The sequence below is a fragment of the Prenolepis imparis genome, unplaced genomic scaffold (assembly GCF_030444845.1).
Source record: "Prenolepis imparis isolate NDT839.2.m4 unplaced genomic scaffold, iyPreImpa1.0 SCAF_8, whole genome shotgun sequence".
NCBI classification, from domain to species: Eukaryota; Metazoa; Arthropoda; class Insecta; order Hymenoptera; family Formicidae; genus Prenolepis; species Prenolepis imparis.
In genome coordinates this window covers 15,067,563-15,081,600 of record NW_028141166.1, presented here as the reverse complement: position 1 = coordinate 15,081,600, position 14,038 = coordinate 15,067,563, and the positions used below count along the sequence as shown (strand labels likewise).

At 36.6% G+C, this 14,038-nt stretch overlaps 1 long non-coding RNA gene across 1 annotated transcript in view; it reads right to left on the bottom strand.

The window, feature by feature from the left end:
• LOC145939632 (uncharacterized) overlaps positions 1–14,038 on the bottom strand; it is a 62,689-nt gene that overhangs the window by 21,458 nt on the left and 27,193 nt on the right. Inside the window, exon 2 of the long non-coding RNA XR_014425855.1 lies at positions 6,699–6,738. This is a non-coding gene — a long non-coding RNA (uncharacterized LOC145939632). The remainder of the gene's footprint in view (positions 1–6,698; positions 6,739–14,038) is intronic.

Below are 14,038 nucleotides of genomic sequence, written 5' to 3'. Positions count from 1 at the left end.
ATACAGGGCGTATATTTTCGTCCCCGTGTTCTCTCTCTCAATCTACCGTGTGTGCGCCGAGTACGCTGGCGTCCTCTTCCTTGGCTAAGCCGCATCAACGACGGGTCGATTGAGCCATTATGGTCCCCGTTGTAATTCCATTTGGCAAGATACGCCCCATGACGGCCGGCATTCTACCGTGACACCGCAGGAGGCATTCGCGCACAATAGCGTTGCGTAACAGTACGTACCCGTCGTTAAAAGCGCTCGATTTACCGTGAAATCCGTGAACGTATCCACACAAATACATTCCCTCCCCTTCCCCTTCCCTTCGACCCGTTGATCATTTTCGGAGATCTGAGATCTTTCTTTTCTATCAGTTCTAATATGTGTGTTGTCAACAGATGGAAACGCCGTTGTATGAATTTATAAGAATATTTATACGTGTCACCATTTATATATTTTTCATTGTAAAAATTTCAATATTTCTGGCGCAATACATACGCATGTGCCACTATTGGAATTTTGATTTAAAACACGCTACAAAAGAATAGTTTATTAAACATTTGTAAATCCCTGTCTCTCTTTTGCGTACAAAAGAGAGAAGCATTCGAAAGATAATTTGTGATAAAAGTGCGTTCCGATTGCGAGACGACCGAAAGTGGATCGAAGTAACGATTGCGGTGCAAAACTTGGTCCGATGGCTAAAAGTGGCGTGCAATGAGAGAGGGATGGAGGAGAAAGGGGGAGGAAGCATCCTCTCTCGTCCCGACTGAATTAAAAAACAATGATCGCCATTGTGTTCTTGTGGTCTAGTGAATCTCTCGGGCCTATGAGAATATAAAATACGTGTATACGGGGGTGCCCTTACACATACACAACAATGCGATCGACGATCTCAGGCGACAGCAGGAGAGATAGAGCGCGCACGACCGGGCAACAGCAATGACTTAATGCTATTTGGGGCCTCTGCCTGATACACATATTGTACGGGTGGCGGCAAACGCACTCGCCTGTGAATGGAGCAACGTAGAGAGCAAGAGAGAAAGAAGAAAAAAGAGAGAGAGACTTAGAGAGAACAAAAGGGACGAGCGGTATCCGCGGAATTGTTTACTACTTGCCGCGAGCCCAAAATAGAGTTCTCGGGCGAGTAAGTTTTTCTCTGGGGTATCGAACTCGTGTTTTTGTGAATCTTCTTGTATTGCGATATCATAAAAAAATTAAAATTTTGTTGCGGCATTTTTTTTTCTCTACGCGTCGCTAAAAACGTTGAAATTGGAGGTATAAATTAATCCTTTAACATCGACGATATTTTATAGCGAGAGATTACATTGCGGGAAGGAAGGTGAATTATTACTCGCGTGGAGGGCTTGTATTTCATCATAAATCATTATTCGTTTTAAAAGTGGCAAACGTCCAACAAACTCTGAGGCAGTACACGCGTGTTTCGTGTATAACGGATTATAAGTATTAACACATGTGGTAGAATCGCGAAATAGTAAGATCTAATTACTAGATGTAAGAACTGGATGAATCATTTTCTATTTCTATCGTTCGTCGTTATTCACATATACACACAGCGCATATTCTTCTATAATAAAATCCTCTTTTTATATATTATTGCGAATTAAATCGCGTCCCTTTAACGATCGTTAAAAGATGGAGTAGAATCCTATATCTTTTCGGCTTTCGCGATATGAAAAATAAGATTACGGGGCCAAAGGATGAAAATGATATTCCTAGTCAGTTATTTCAGCAACTCACATAATAATCTGCGTAACTAATCGTCGCGTAATCGCGCGCGATCGTTCGAAAACGGCGGAAAGGAGTTAGCGAGATTAAGGATCGCTCGATCATTGCGCGGAAAGGGTGACGAGAGCTTCGAGGGGGCCGACGGCGGACGGTGATTTAATATTTTTCCTGTTATGAGTATAAGCTCGCCGGTTTGTTCTGAAAACAACGTCGGCCGCCGGTTCGCCCGTGTCCTCATCGCAAAACCACCTGCAAAACCATACGGACGAACCAACTACCACGCGATCGCGATCGTCCCGTGCAGATCTTACTTATTTATTCGTGCATTTTACTCGAATGACTCGTTTCACGTCTCGATATTTCGCATGCAGATCCATGCACGGAAGTAAAATCGCAACACCCTTCAGAATACAATTGTTGAATTATTTTTTTGTTCGCCCGAATGACGTTGCAGTGACGATCTTCGGTTGCATAACGCGTTATGTAATGTCGTATATCTAATCACTATAAAATTGTTAAATTAATATATATATATATGCACATGTGTGTATATCGTAATATCATTTAATTGCATAAAGATATACACACCATTACAATTATAAAACAATAAATAAATAAAAACAATATAATTATCAAATTGTAATTAAAATATATTTTATATATTATTCATGATTAAAATGAAAATTATGCTATCCGATCTAAAGCTTTTGTTTTTCAAAAAATCATTAATTATCAAGCATAAGATAATAAAAAAACACCTACAAAACAATTTTATTGATCTTTCGATCGTATACTAAATGAGAGATCTCGAAATCGAATTGCATCTATCTCAAAGATCTTTATAAATAATAAGTTTAACTTTAATTTTTATACGAAAAACCTTTTATATATAGATTCATTATTATGATCAATAATATAAACTTCAAAGGCAATAAATTAATTATCGTCAAAAATATGAGACTCAATAGAGCTCGATAGAGATAATTAAAGATATGTAGGATCCTTCGCTTCTCTACCTGTGTCATGGAAAAGAGAAAGAGGCAAAAAAACGAGGTCTACTCTATGCGATTATTTCGAGAAGCCAGGGCGCCGAGACGTGTCCGCGACTGACGGATGCTGCTAACGAGCTCCGCCGACGATTGACAGAATATTCTCAGTACGTAACAGTGAATATATCTGCTGCGTGTGGAATCTTTGACACTTTGCGAATCGGCGGTTCTATACGCAATGCGTGAGATATTGGACACTTTCTCTCTCTTCTCTTTTCTCTTGTGTATATGATATTTAATATTTAGTTAATTATTGCGTTAGAAGCAATAATAATATAATTTATTGTGTAATTTTGCGTAATTTTGAGTATAATAGTATGCAATAATTAAAATATGTTTTTTATAAAGGATTACATAGAATTCTTTTGACCACAAGAAAATGTTATTACGAGTTATTAAAATATCAATTGAAATTCGTTATAAAAAAACTTACTTTTATACATATTACACATACGTTACTGCATATTAAAACTGTAATACTTGTATGAAATATGAAAGATCAGCAAGGTGCCAGGCATCCTCGACGTAGATAATACGCAGGAGGTGTTGAAGTAGGAATGCTAAGTTAAATATACGCGTAGGACGTGGAGGTAAAATAAAAAGTACTTCCTCTCTCTTGTCCGACGTGTACACTTTAAGCCCGAAAGAAGCGTAGGAAGCTTTGGGTGCGATATAAAAACCTTCGTTCTCTTTATAACATCCATCCCTTTTATCCTTAGCATACGTGCACACAAACTAATATCGTTCAATGAACACAGTAGAAATCCTTGATAGAAAATAACTTTCGTTAAGCAATTATTAAAATCCAAAAAGTATTTTTTTTAACTCTCTTATGCCTTGATAATAATATTAATTTTTTCTTTCTTTAACAGAATTTTAATCGAACAATTAAGCAACGAATAATTTTTAACAGTTAATAACAATCTCACGCCGCAAAAAATAATGGAATCGAACTTCTGGCAGTATAATTCTGGTATAATTAATATTCAATTTTATGATTCAATTTGCTGATAATTTCGTTTGAAATTTTGTTATCGTATTATTTAATGTTTAAAAAAAAAGTACGCAAGTATTTACCTATCAGCGCGACAAGAAAAAATCTTGTAGTAATTAGAGAAGAGTTAATAATGGCAATCTTCGTATATAAGCTTCTAACAAATGCAGTAATTAAGTTGTCCATTATTGTACTTCAAGAGCATTCGAGAGACTGTACTAGCATTTTCCGATTTAGAAGGTGCGATAATGTCTTGTTAATGATGACAGTAAGCCATGTTGACTTAGCCTGTTGCCTGTGATGGACGTTGCAGTATATTAGGAACGCATTTATGACAGATCCGTCAACTGTTCGCAGCGGAAAATTACGTTCGGTAAAGCAACGCTCTGGACAAACTTGTATTACAGATCATTACAATAGATTTAATGTCTCATTTGTCTCTGTTGTTAATTTGACTCTGGATGAAATTTTGACTTAATATTCTAATAATGACATCTACTGTTGTGAAATAGAATATTAATATGATTATTCAGTGCAAAATCATTGAGTGCATTGTGATAAGAAGCCGATTTTACAAATTTATACACAGAGAGAATTTTCTCTTAGAATTTACCCTGAAAATCATGGTAATCGTGGGATGATAAGGAAAGAATTTTATGAGAATTTCTATGGTTAATATTTATCACAATAAAATATAAAACACATTTGATTAATTTTACTAAACTGCATAGTAAAATAAATCACAAACATATTTTATATTATATTGTAATAGATATTATTATTTTTATTGTGTGTGATAAATATTAATTAGAAAAATTCTCATAAAATTCTTACCATACCATATTGTCCTACGATTACCATATGATTTTCAGGGTAAATTCTAAGAGAAAATTCTTTCAGTGTATTATCTTTTATTTTATTGTTGTGTGTATATCTTTATTATTATGTTTATTTCAATTAACTCACGTTTGTATGTCAAGATTTGAGATTAAGAGGATTGACTTATGTTAGACCGTTGCAGAGCGATCTAATCGTGGATGTTCTCTGGAAAAGTTAGTTGGCGGGTCAATAAATAAAGTGTCAAACATTCGTAATTCAACGATCGTAAGCTTCTCTCTGAAAGGATTACGATATCGCGATTTCCGTGAATGCAAGAATATTCCAGATTGCATTTCAATCAATTAGACATGTGATTGATTAATCCGCGTAATCATGCGTAATCATGTTTTAATATATAAAAAGAAAAAATATTAATAATCTTATCAAGAGCAATACTAATATCAAAATAAACCTTGCGATATATGTATCTTTCTTTTAATTATCCGAGTCTTTGTAACTTGCAGCCAATATTCTTCAAAAGCAAAAACGCGACATTAACGAGGGGCTCGCGAAAACTTAGAGCGAGGAGCCTTCAAATTGAGAGATAACTTCTTGGAGAGGAAGCTACTTGGTTGCAGCCGGCCAAGTTAGCGGCAACGCTAAAAGAACAGTCGGCAGCTTTTTGTGAAATCGCCGAGGTACCTTTTGCGAGGCACGCCGAGCAGGCAGGCTCGGTGAACCGCGCTGCCAATAATAGAGCAATAAAAAAGCTCATTGGTCCACCGTGGCGTGTTTCAAAGCGGCGGTAATGGGGCATGAAAGCTGCGCGTTTCTATACGAGAGCGGCAGAAGGAGCGTGTGCGCGTAGCGGGAAGAAGAAGGCGCGTCGTCGACGACGAAGAGACGAAAAATCAAGGGTGACACGGGACATTCGTCTTGGGAGGCGTTCAGCCGTTTGATAGCAAAACTACCCGACACTCTCCCGCTCTACTCGAAAAGCCGTAGAGAAGAACACCCACCGCTAAGCCCGAAGCCAAACCTTGTAGAGCAATTAACCCTTTCGACCCTCGCGATGGCAAATAACTTCGTTATACAGGATGTCGTAGAATCGACGAAAAGCGAATGCATTATATTTCAACCTTCTTGTAGAACGATTTATTAATATAGATATAAGATTTTTAATTAAATTTTATTACTGTACGTAAATTATGGTCTTTAAAATTATTATTTTATATTTTTGGAAAGAAGATAATTTTCTTAGCATATAAAATTTTTTAACAAAAAATTTCAATATATAATTTACGACATAATATTTTTTAATGAAGAGAGAGATAAGGATCAAATACAATAGCATATAATATTCAGTTATATTAAAATACTATTATTTAAAAAAAATTGATAATTAAGTCGATACTCGCATATATCGAAGTTTATTGTTGTCGCTTTTTCTCGATGCACATTGGCTGTCAAGATTTGCGTTGTGCGTTATATTTGTAGCATCGAGAGGCTGTCATCGCGAAGGTTAGCAGTTTGACAGTTCGTTCAAAATAAAATTAAATAAAATAATAATATTAGTTTTAAATAATATGTTATAATACTTTAAACTCGATTAATATTTTTGACAGTTATCAGCTGATTTCTGTCAAAAAATATTAATCGCGGATAAAATATTGTAACATATTATTTACAACATAGGTATTACTATTTTAATATTTTTAACATATTATTATTTTTAAATTTAATTAGCAAATTAACGCTTTATTAATATTTTTTGACAGAAATCAGCTGATAACTGTGAAAAATATTAATCGAGTTTAAAGTATTATAACATATTATTTAAAATTTTAAACATTAGTTTATTTAATTTAATTTTGAACAAGCTGTTAAATTAAACTGTTAAATTACTAATCCTCGCGATGACCTTCTCGATGCTACGAGTATAACGCACAATGCAAATCGAAACAGTCAATCAGCATCGCGGAAAAGATGCAACAATATTTGCGAGAATCGACTTACAATTAACATGCCTTTTTTAGAAAGTGATGTTATAATATTACACCCATTACCGCTATAGAAATGTTATACATAAACAATTTCTCACTCACCGATACGTGCGAAGTTGTAGTACACAGCACACATATTGATCTGAAAACGAAATATTCAAATTATGTATATACATATATGTGTGTCGAATATCTCATAAACATACACAATATAAATATAAATATGTAAGCTAGAATATTTAATTAGCAAATTTTCGCTTTATTAATATTTTTTGACAGAAATCAGCTGATTAAAGCATTAATTTGCTAATTAATTTTTAAAATAATAATATGTTTTAAATAATATGTTGTAATACTTTAAACTCGATTAATATTTTTGACAGTTATCAGCTGATTTCAGTCAAAAAATATTAATCAAAAATAAGGTATTATATAATATATTTTATTTACAACATATTACTATTTAAATTTTTATAACATTATTTTTACATTTAATTAGCAAATTTTCGCTTTATTATTATTTTAAAAGTTAAATAGCAAAAATTAAAGTTAAATAAATTAACGCTTAAATCAGCTGATTTCTGTCAAAAAATATTAATCGAAAATAAGGTATTACATATTATTTACAACAAAATTGTTACTATTTTAATTTCTATAACATATTTTTATTTTTAAATTTAATTAGTAAATTAACTAATGCTTTAATCAATGATTTCTGTAAAAAGATATTAATCGAGTTTAAATAAATTTTATATTATTTTTTTTAATATCATATTTTTAAATACAAAACCGAAGAATGGTGCGCGCGTAGCGCGCGCTTGGGTTGTTCTAGTTATTTTAAAAATAATTATATTTATTGATTTTAGATTGTTTTTTCTTTCTTAGACTTGCATCACAATTTTCTCTTCTTTATTTATTTTTTAACGAAGACCTTCGTAGCAATCATCGATCGTAAATCAGTCGTTTGTCGCATTTCTGCAGTTCACTGCCGAGCAATGCGAGAGCAAATAGGCAATAAATCAACGATAAATCAGCGCAAATGGACCAACGATCGATGAGCCAGCCGGAAGAATAATACTCGGGTGTGTCACGTTCGCACGATGATGGCATCGTGCGTGCGTGGTGCCAAGCCGTCTACTAGTTAGCTCGCAAAATGGGAATAAAAATAAAGACGAGACTGCGCCAGTAACGAATTTAACGACATGTGCCCGGAAATTAGGTTACAAATGTGTAATAATCCCTCTGAATTATCCACGCGACTTTTTTACGCTTCGTGACTTCGAACTTCGAACTTGGATTCCTTCGGACTTCTTATCTATTTTTGGCGAATTCAATCATTTGGATTTATCTTACTTGCGAATCTTTTAACACATTAATTACTATAACTTTGCAAAAGTTCATATCCAAAATATATATATACAAAATATATATATAAAAGTCTAATATATCCACTTCTTACAATACAAAAGCGAAACTATTTTACGGATATAATATATTCAACACCTCGCTTATAATTGGCTCTCCTAAGGCGATCCATGAAACTCTCTGAATTGTATTTCGATGCACAAGCGGGTATCAGTAGCTTGCATCGCTTCACATAAATGTATAAATAATAAATTTCAAGAACCACCGTAAAAGATCGGATGCGCGCATCATCCACGTGGCCGCGGATGAAAGTCATCGAGACGCTCTCAAAGTCACCCACGTGGCTGAAGTGAAAAATCATCGTGACATTCTCGAAGCCGCGGTGAGGCGTCAAAGCGCTTCGAGTGCCTCGCGAAAAAGCAAATATTTAACGGGGTAGGGTGAAATTCCACGTTCCGAAATTCCTGTTCTCGCGGTAGACAGCCTGACTTCTTCGGGATATGTGCTACCGACGTGATCGTCTGTCATCGAAATTCAAGACACGCAATTATAATTATAAATATCATGATATTAAATATAATTTTTTATCATGTAATGTGCAATTTATCTCGATAATATTAGCAAAGAAGAATAATAGCATTTTTCTGACAATTTGATCTAAGAAAAACGACTTCTCTTTTTCTAAAAAGAGAATAAATACTAGAAAATAAATGTGTGTGTGTGTGTGTGTTTGTGCCTATATTAAATACCGATGGCCATTATGTAATTGATTGAGTAATAAGTGTTTTTTAGAAAAATATTTGTCTTTTCTTAAGAGAAAGATTACAATGTCTCTTTTTGCTATTCCGATGAATAATAATAGTGAACTCTTTTATCATCGTAACGTAGCATTCGATCAGTATTCTTGTCGAAATGAAAAGAAGATAAATGATTTTACGGAATAGGTTTGCGAAAATCATGACTTGATGACATTTTGTTACTGTGACCATTAATCTTTCCGCATCGCAAGGTTGAATGAGATTCAACATTGAATTATATAACAGATACTTGTACACGTAATTGTGACAAAGAGGATTAACTCGTACTATTATATTCCATGTATGTAATTTTGTCGCGCTTTAATTAAATTAGAAAATGAATTAAAAAATACAAATATATGACTTTGAGAGCGTCTCTAATTATCATATTAATAGTAATAATAAGTATTAAAAAAAAAAAAGAAAAGGGGGAAATAAAATATCACAAGTTTTCCATTTTTTTCTATAGGAAGATAGAAAAGACATTCAGCCTTATTATTAACTGATCTACTATATTCTATGACGTCGACAGAAGAACGTTAATACCAACACGTCGACTCGCACCATTATCAGACCTCCTTTTCTCGCAGTCGGCAGTGCTTGCGCGCACGGATCATCTATATATCGCGGTGACTATTTATACAGTAAGCAAAATGCCTGCCCCTTCGGTATACTCGTAATTCGAACGAACGAACGAGGAGGAGCGACGGCTGTCAAGAAGTGAAATACCATCCGGTCCACTTCGCGCTCGAGTCCTCCACTCGAGGCCCGGGGTCTGCGTTGAGGCCGGCATTATGAATGAAACGGCGCAAAGCCGGTTCGGTTCGGTGTGCGGGCCTCAGGTCCCGGGCTCTGCCTGGCTCTTGGGGCATGCGAGCGAGAAAGCTTCCTCGAAGCCCTCCAGGCAGACTCAATGGAATCGAGAGAAAAAAATTCGTGTGGTCATTTTTTCGAAGGCACAATAAAAACCGCCGCCATCGTCACTACTTTCGACCTGCTGCTCTCTGCGCGCAGGTTGCTGCGTCACAAGCAGTGACACATCCTGCGGGATTCCTGCGCACCGAGAAGGGCGCAACAATGGAAGGCGCGCGGTAACCGGAGAGACGATGACTGGACGTCGACTGGCACGGCTATTTATGCGATATCATTCCAAGGAGCGACACGGGCCCCGGTCGCCCGTAAACAATGCGACCTTACGAGGAGACGCGGAGGGTCTCGATGGACGTTAACGATCGACGTTCTCGGACGCGAGCGAGAGGATCCTCTCGAACCGTTGCGCGATGTGGCCCGTTATACTACATTTTTTTGCTGTCGCACTTTATTCTATTTCAGACTCGCGCATACGAAAGTATGACAGAAGAGAGACCTAAAGGTTAACAAAATTATTCGATACTCCAAGTTTTCTTTATATAATTCAATCTAGATTTATAAACTTTCACCAACTTGAACAATGACATAATTTCATCTCTTTAACAAATCAATTCGGCATACAATGGAAGAGTGAATATGGTAATTTTACGTTCAGTGTATCACCGACGTGACTACGCTTTAGTATAGACTACAAAAGAGTTAAGCGAGAGCACAAGAGACGACTTTAGTCGTCTTCGATCGCGAAGGAGTATCGTCACGGAGATTCTCGATCGATCACTCGATCGTGTATGCGGGAGCATGATCCAGGCATGTCGATGAATCGTCGTCGGATTCTTGAAATCCGACGACGATCCATCGGTCAAGTCGTTGACAAGTCTGATAGGGCGTGAGTGCGGGCGTCTGGTGTCACGTAAAAAAGCCGTTCTTCTTCCGGAAGACCCGGCCGCCGTTGACAGGATTTTCCTCACCTTCGCCCTCGCAACCTCTCGTACTCGAGGCTCTCTCTCAAAGACTGTACACGTACGCGGCATTCCAAAGACATTTTTACGAGCACGTTGCTGAATTGTTTATTCGGAATTGTCATCACGTATTTTCGCTATCAACTGTTACAGACGTAATTTCCAAAGTTTTTATACAGATTCTAAACAGCTGACTCTTTAAATTTACATAAAATGCAACAGAATTAAGTTTTCTTAAGCAAGTTTTATATACAGTCCAGAAGAAACGCACTTCTCAGAATATAGCTTTTTATTTTTAACACATGTATGTCAAATCATTTTAAGGAGAGCAAATGTGTATATTTTTTACGTACTTTTATATTCTAAAAAAGTAAAAAAAAAATATATAAAGTTTATAAAATAAATTGTTAATCATTTGCGAAAAAAAAGAATTTTAAATATTTGTGAATTTTAAGTAATCCGATTATCTCATTATATGATTATCGGAACGTAGTTGAAAATTAAAGGATATTGCTTATACACATCCTTATAATCCTGAGATTAAGCTGAAGAGATCGCCGAACTCGCGTCGTCGCGTGCAACACAAATGCGAATTCTAATCCCGCCCCGAATCGAATCGCCGATCGCAGCAGGTTCTAATAAACGAGTAAATAATTTCGGTCACGTTCCATCGGTTCCATCACGAGTTACAATGGCCATCTCTCCTTAAATAGGATTATATTAAGCTGTTTCACCGGCGCTGAATGGCGAGTCAAATGGAGGATCGTCGAGGATGTTTTGGTAGGCTGGGCGCGACTACGTGAGCCAACCGATGGCATTGCCGATGTGCCACCGTGGAGGAAGAGAAGAGAAGCACGAGGAAGAAGAAGAAGAAAAAAAAAAGAAGAAAAAGAGGCAGCAGCGGAGCAGCAACATCGCCATCGGTGACGGGACGCGGCGTGGAGGAAGACAGTTGACAGGTGAATGGTCACGAGCATCTCGCTCGTCCCTCGTCCGGCCAGCTTTCCCACGTTTCCTCGCGAGTCCCTCGATGTCCTTTTTCCGCGGTCGCTCCGGCTGCTGTACGACACATCTTCTCTCCTCTCTCGTCGCTATCACAGTCCGGATATATACATGACGTTTACGTCGCGGATTCAATGCGGCCGGCTTACGAGAGTAGCATTGTGCGCGTCCGCGAGCGGATTTATTAGTGTAAAAAATATTTATTGATTTAGAAAAAAAAAAGAAAAATACAACAGAGCGTGCGAATTTGTCGCTTGTAGCGGCGAACCGCGTGATATTTTTTCGATTTGTCGTCCTTTGCGAGATTGTCACGATGACTGTCATGAGAGAGAGAGAGAGAGAGAGAGAGAAAGCGACGAGATACACGTGTGCGATACCCAAAATATAATGTAACCAACAGTTTGTATTTTTTGACCGAGGGTCAAAGGCTCATCCTAATTATGCGGTTTCGTCATATTATGCGCAGAATTGTCCTCATTTGTCGGTTCCTCTAATTCGTTAAGGAAAGAAGATATTCATTCATAGACGTAAAGGAATTCATAGACGAAAGGAATTTACCGGAAGTTTTTCAAGACGCGCTGTATATAATTGCATGATAGAGAAAATTCTCTTCATTCTTGTTCTTTTTGGTATTGTGTTGATTATTTAAAAGCTTGGAACACAAATATTTGCGATTATTCTACGTATAATTTTTGAAATGGTATTTTTTTATTCTAAGATAATAACACAAACTATCTTTCTAATTTATGACAAAATTAAATTTTCCATAGATATTTTTTTTTAAATTCTAACTAATAAAATCGAAAATCAAATTTTGCAATTAAGTGTGAAAATAAATCTGAGATTAACACATAAATATTAGTTTCAGACGAGCCGCTTTTAACACATGCGGGACACAATCGTTCGTCGGGCGACATTATTGTTATCTTCGGCAGGGAAAAAGGACTCGTCGATTGAGCATTCCGACAAGCAAGCGTGTCGTTAGATCGCGGTTTTTATCGTCGATTTATTTTAGCGGCCGATATTTCCATCCGTGCCGTCGCCGTCGAAATTGGAGGCTGCGAGCCAAAGTCAACACGGGGTGGTCGCGCTCTTTCTCTTTTTCTCGTCGCTGCCCCTCTTATCCTCAGCTTTTCACTATCTTTTCCTCGGAGTAAAACTAGACGCATCTTCACAATTGAAGAATTCTGATATAGCGTGTTTATCGATATGTGCATACTTCGGATAAATCTCGATGCATTTATTAACGAATTTATTGTGCAAACTAATGTTTTAAAACCAAAAATATTCAGCAAATTATTTTTTTAAATATAATAATAAATCATTAATTAGAATTAATGTTTATTAAATTTAAGAATAATTGAGAGAGAAATATATCTCTTTTTCTGGGGGAAGGGGGGGGGGCTCATTTTAATCTATCAATAATTAATATTAAAACATAGAGTATCTACAGTTGTGAGAAAGCACGCAATATCTGTGAGACATTATACGATCATCTTGTCACCGCCGACGAGAAAACGAGATTTCTACGAGATTCGATGCGATCCCGTCGATTCCGAATCAACGGAGCGGACGGCACTCGTCCTTGCTTACGCTCGTAGCAAAGCGGAAATTCGTATAAATTCCCTTACACGCGCAAAACGAGAATCAAGGAATAATCCTGGATAACTGCAGGTATGTCAACCTATGAAATTGCTGATAGACTTATAAATCAAGAATCACACGTACTTTTGTATTTTAAATAATAAACTTAAACGACAAATTTAAAATTGCAAGCTTAAAAAAAATTCTAATATAATTTATAATTTTGTAATATTTCTTATTTTCTGAAAAAAAAAAGATTCTCTTCGTATTATATTTTCATTATATAAACTAGACTCTTTTAAAATTTCTTTAAGTGTATTAAATTAATTAGTATTCGCACACACTGACAAAATAGTCTCATAATTTGCTAAGTGCAAGTCAGAAAGCCGTTCTCTCTTCAAAATTGACCGCACTCAGAGACCACTCGAATCATTGGTCGTCAACAATTAGATAGAATCATCTACGGTGATAACGCGGATTCGACGTTTGAGTTTACACTCGGATCTGGGCACATAGCTTTGCTGTGTTAGATGGGCCAACATAAGCAAACTTCTCGAGACAAGACACATGTGGCCAACAATGGGTCGAGTAGAACGAGGGAGGTTACATGTGTAACGTAAGATAAGGACCGGAAACGGATGCCGCGAAGTAAAGACAAAGGTCGTGTCCACCACGGGTCCTCGGACTCTGTAGGGGTTCTCTTTCTCTTTCTTTAAGGATATCGATAAATCATCTCTTTCTCTCGCGCAGATTTACCAACGTTTTTTTGTTAAGTGGCAATGATTGAAACGAGAGCCATGCCGACAAATGTCACAATAGATAAATAATATCAATGTCGCGGAATTTTCAAACTGCGGTCACATTT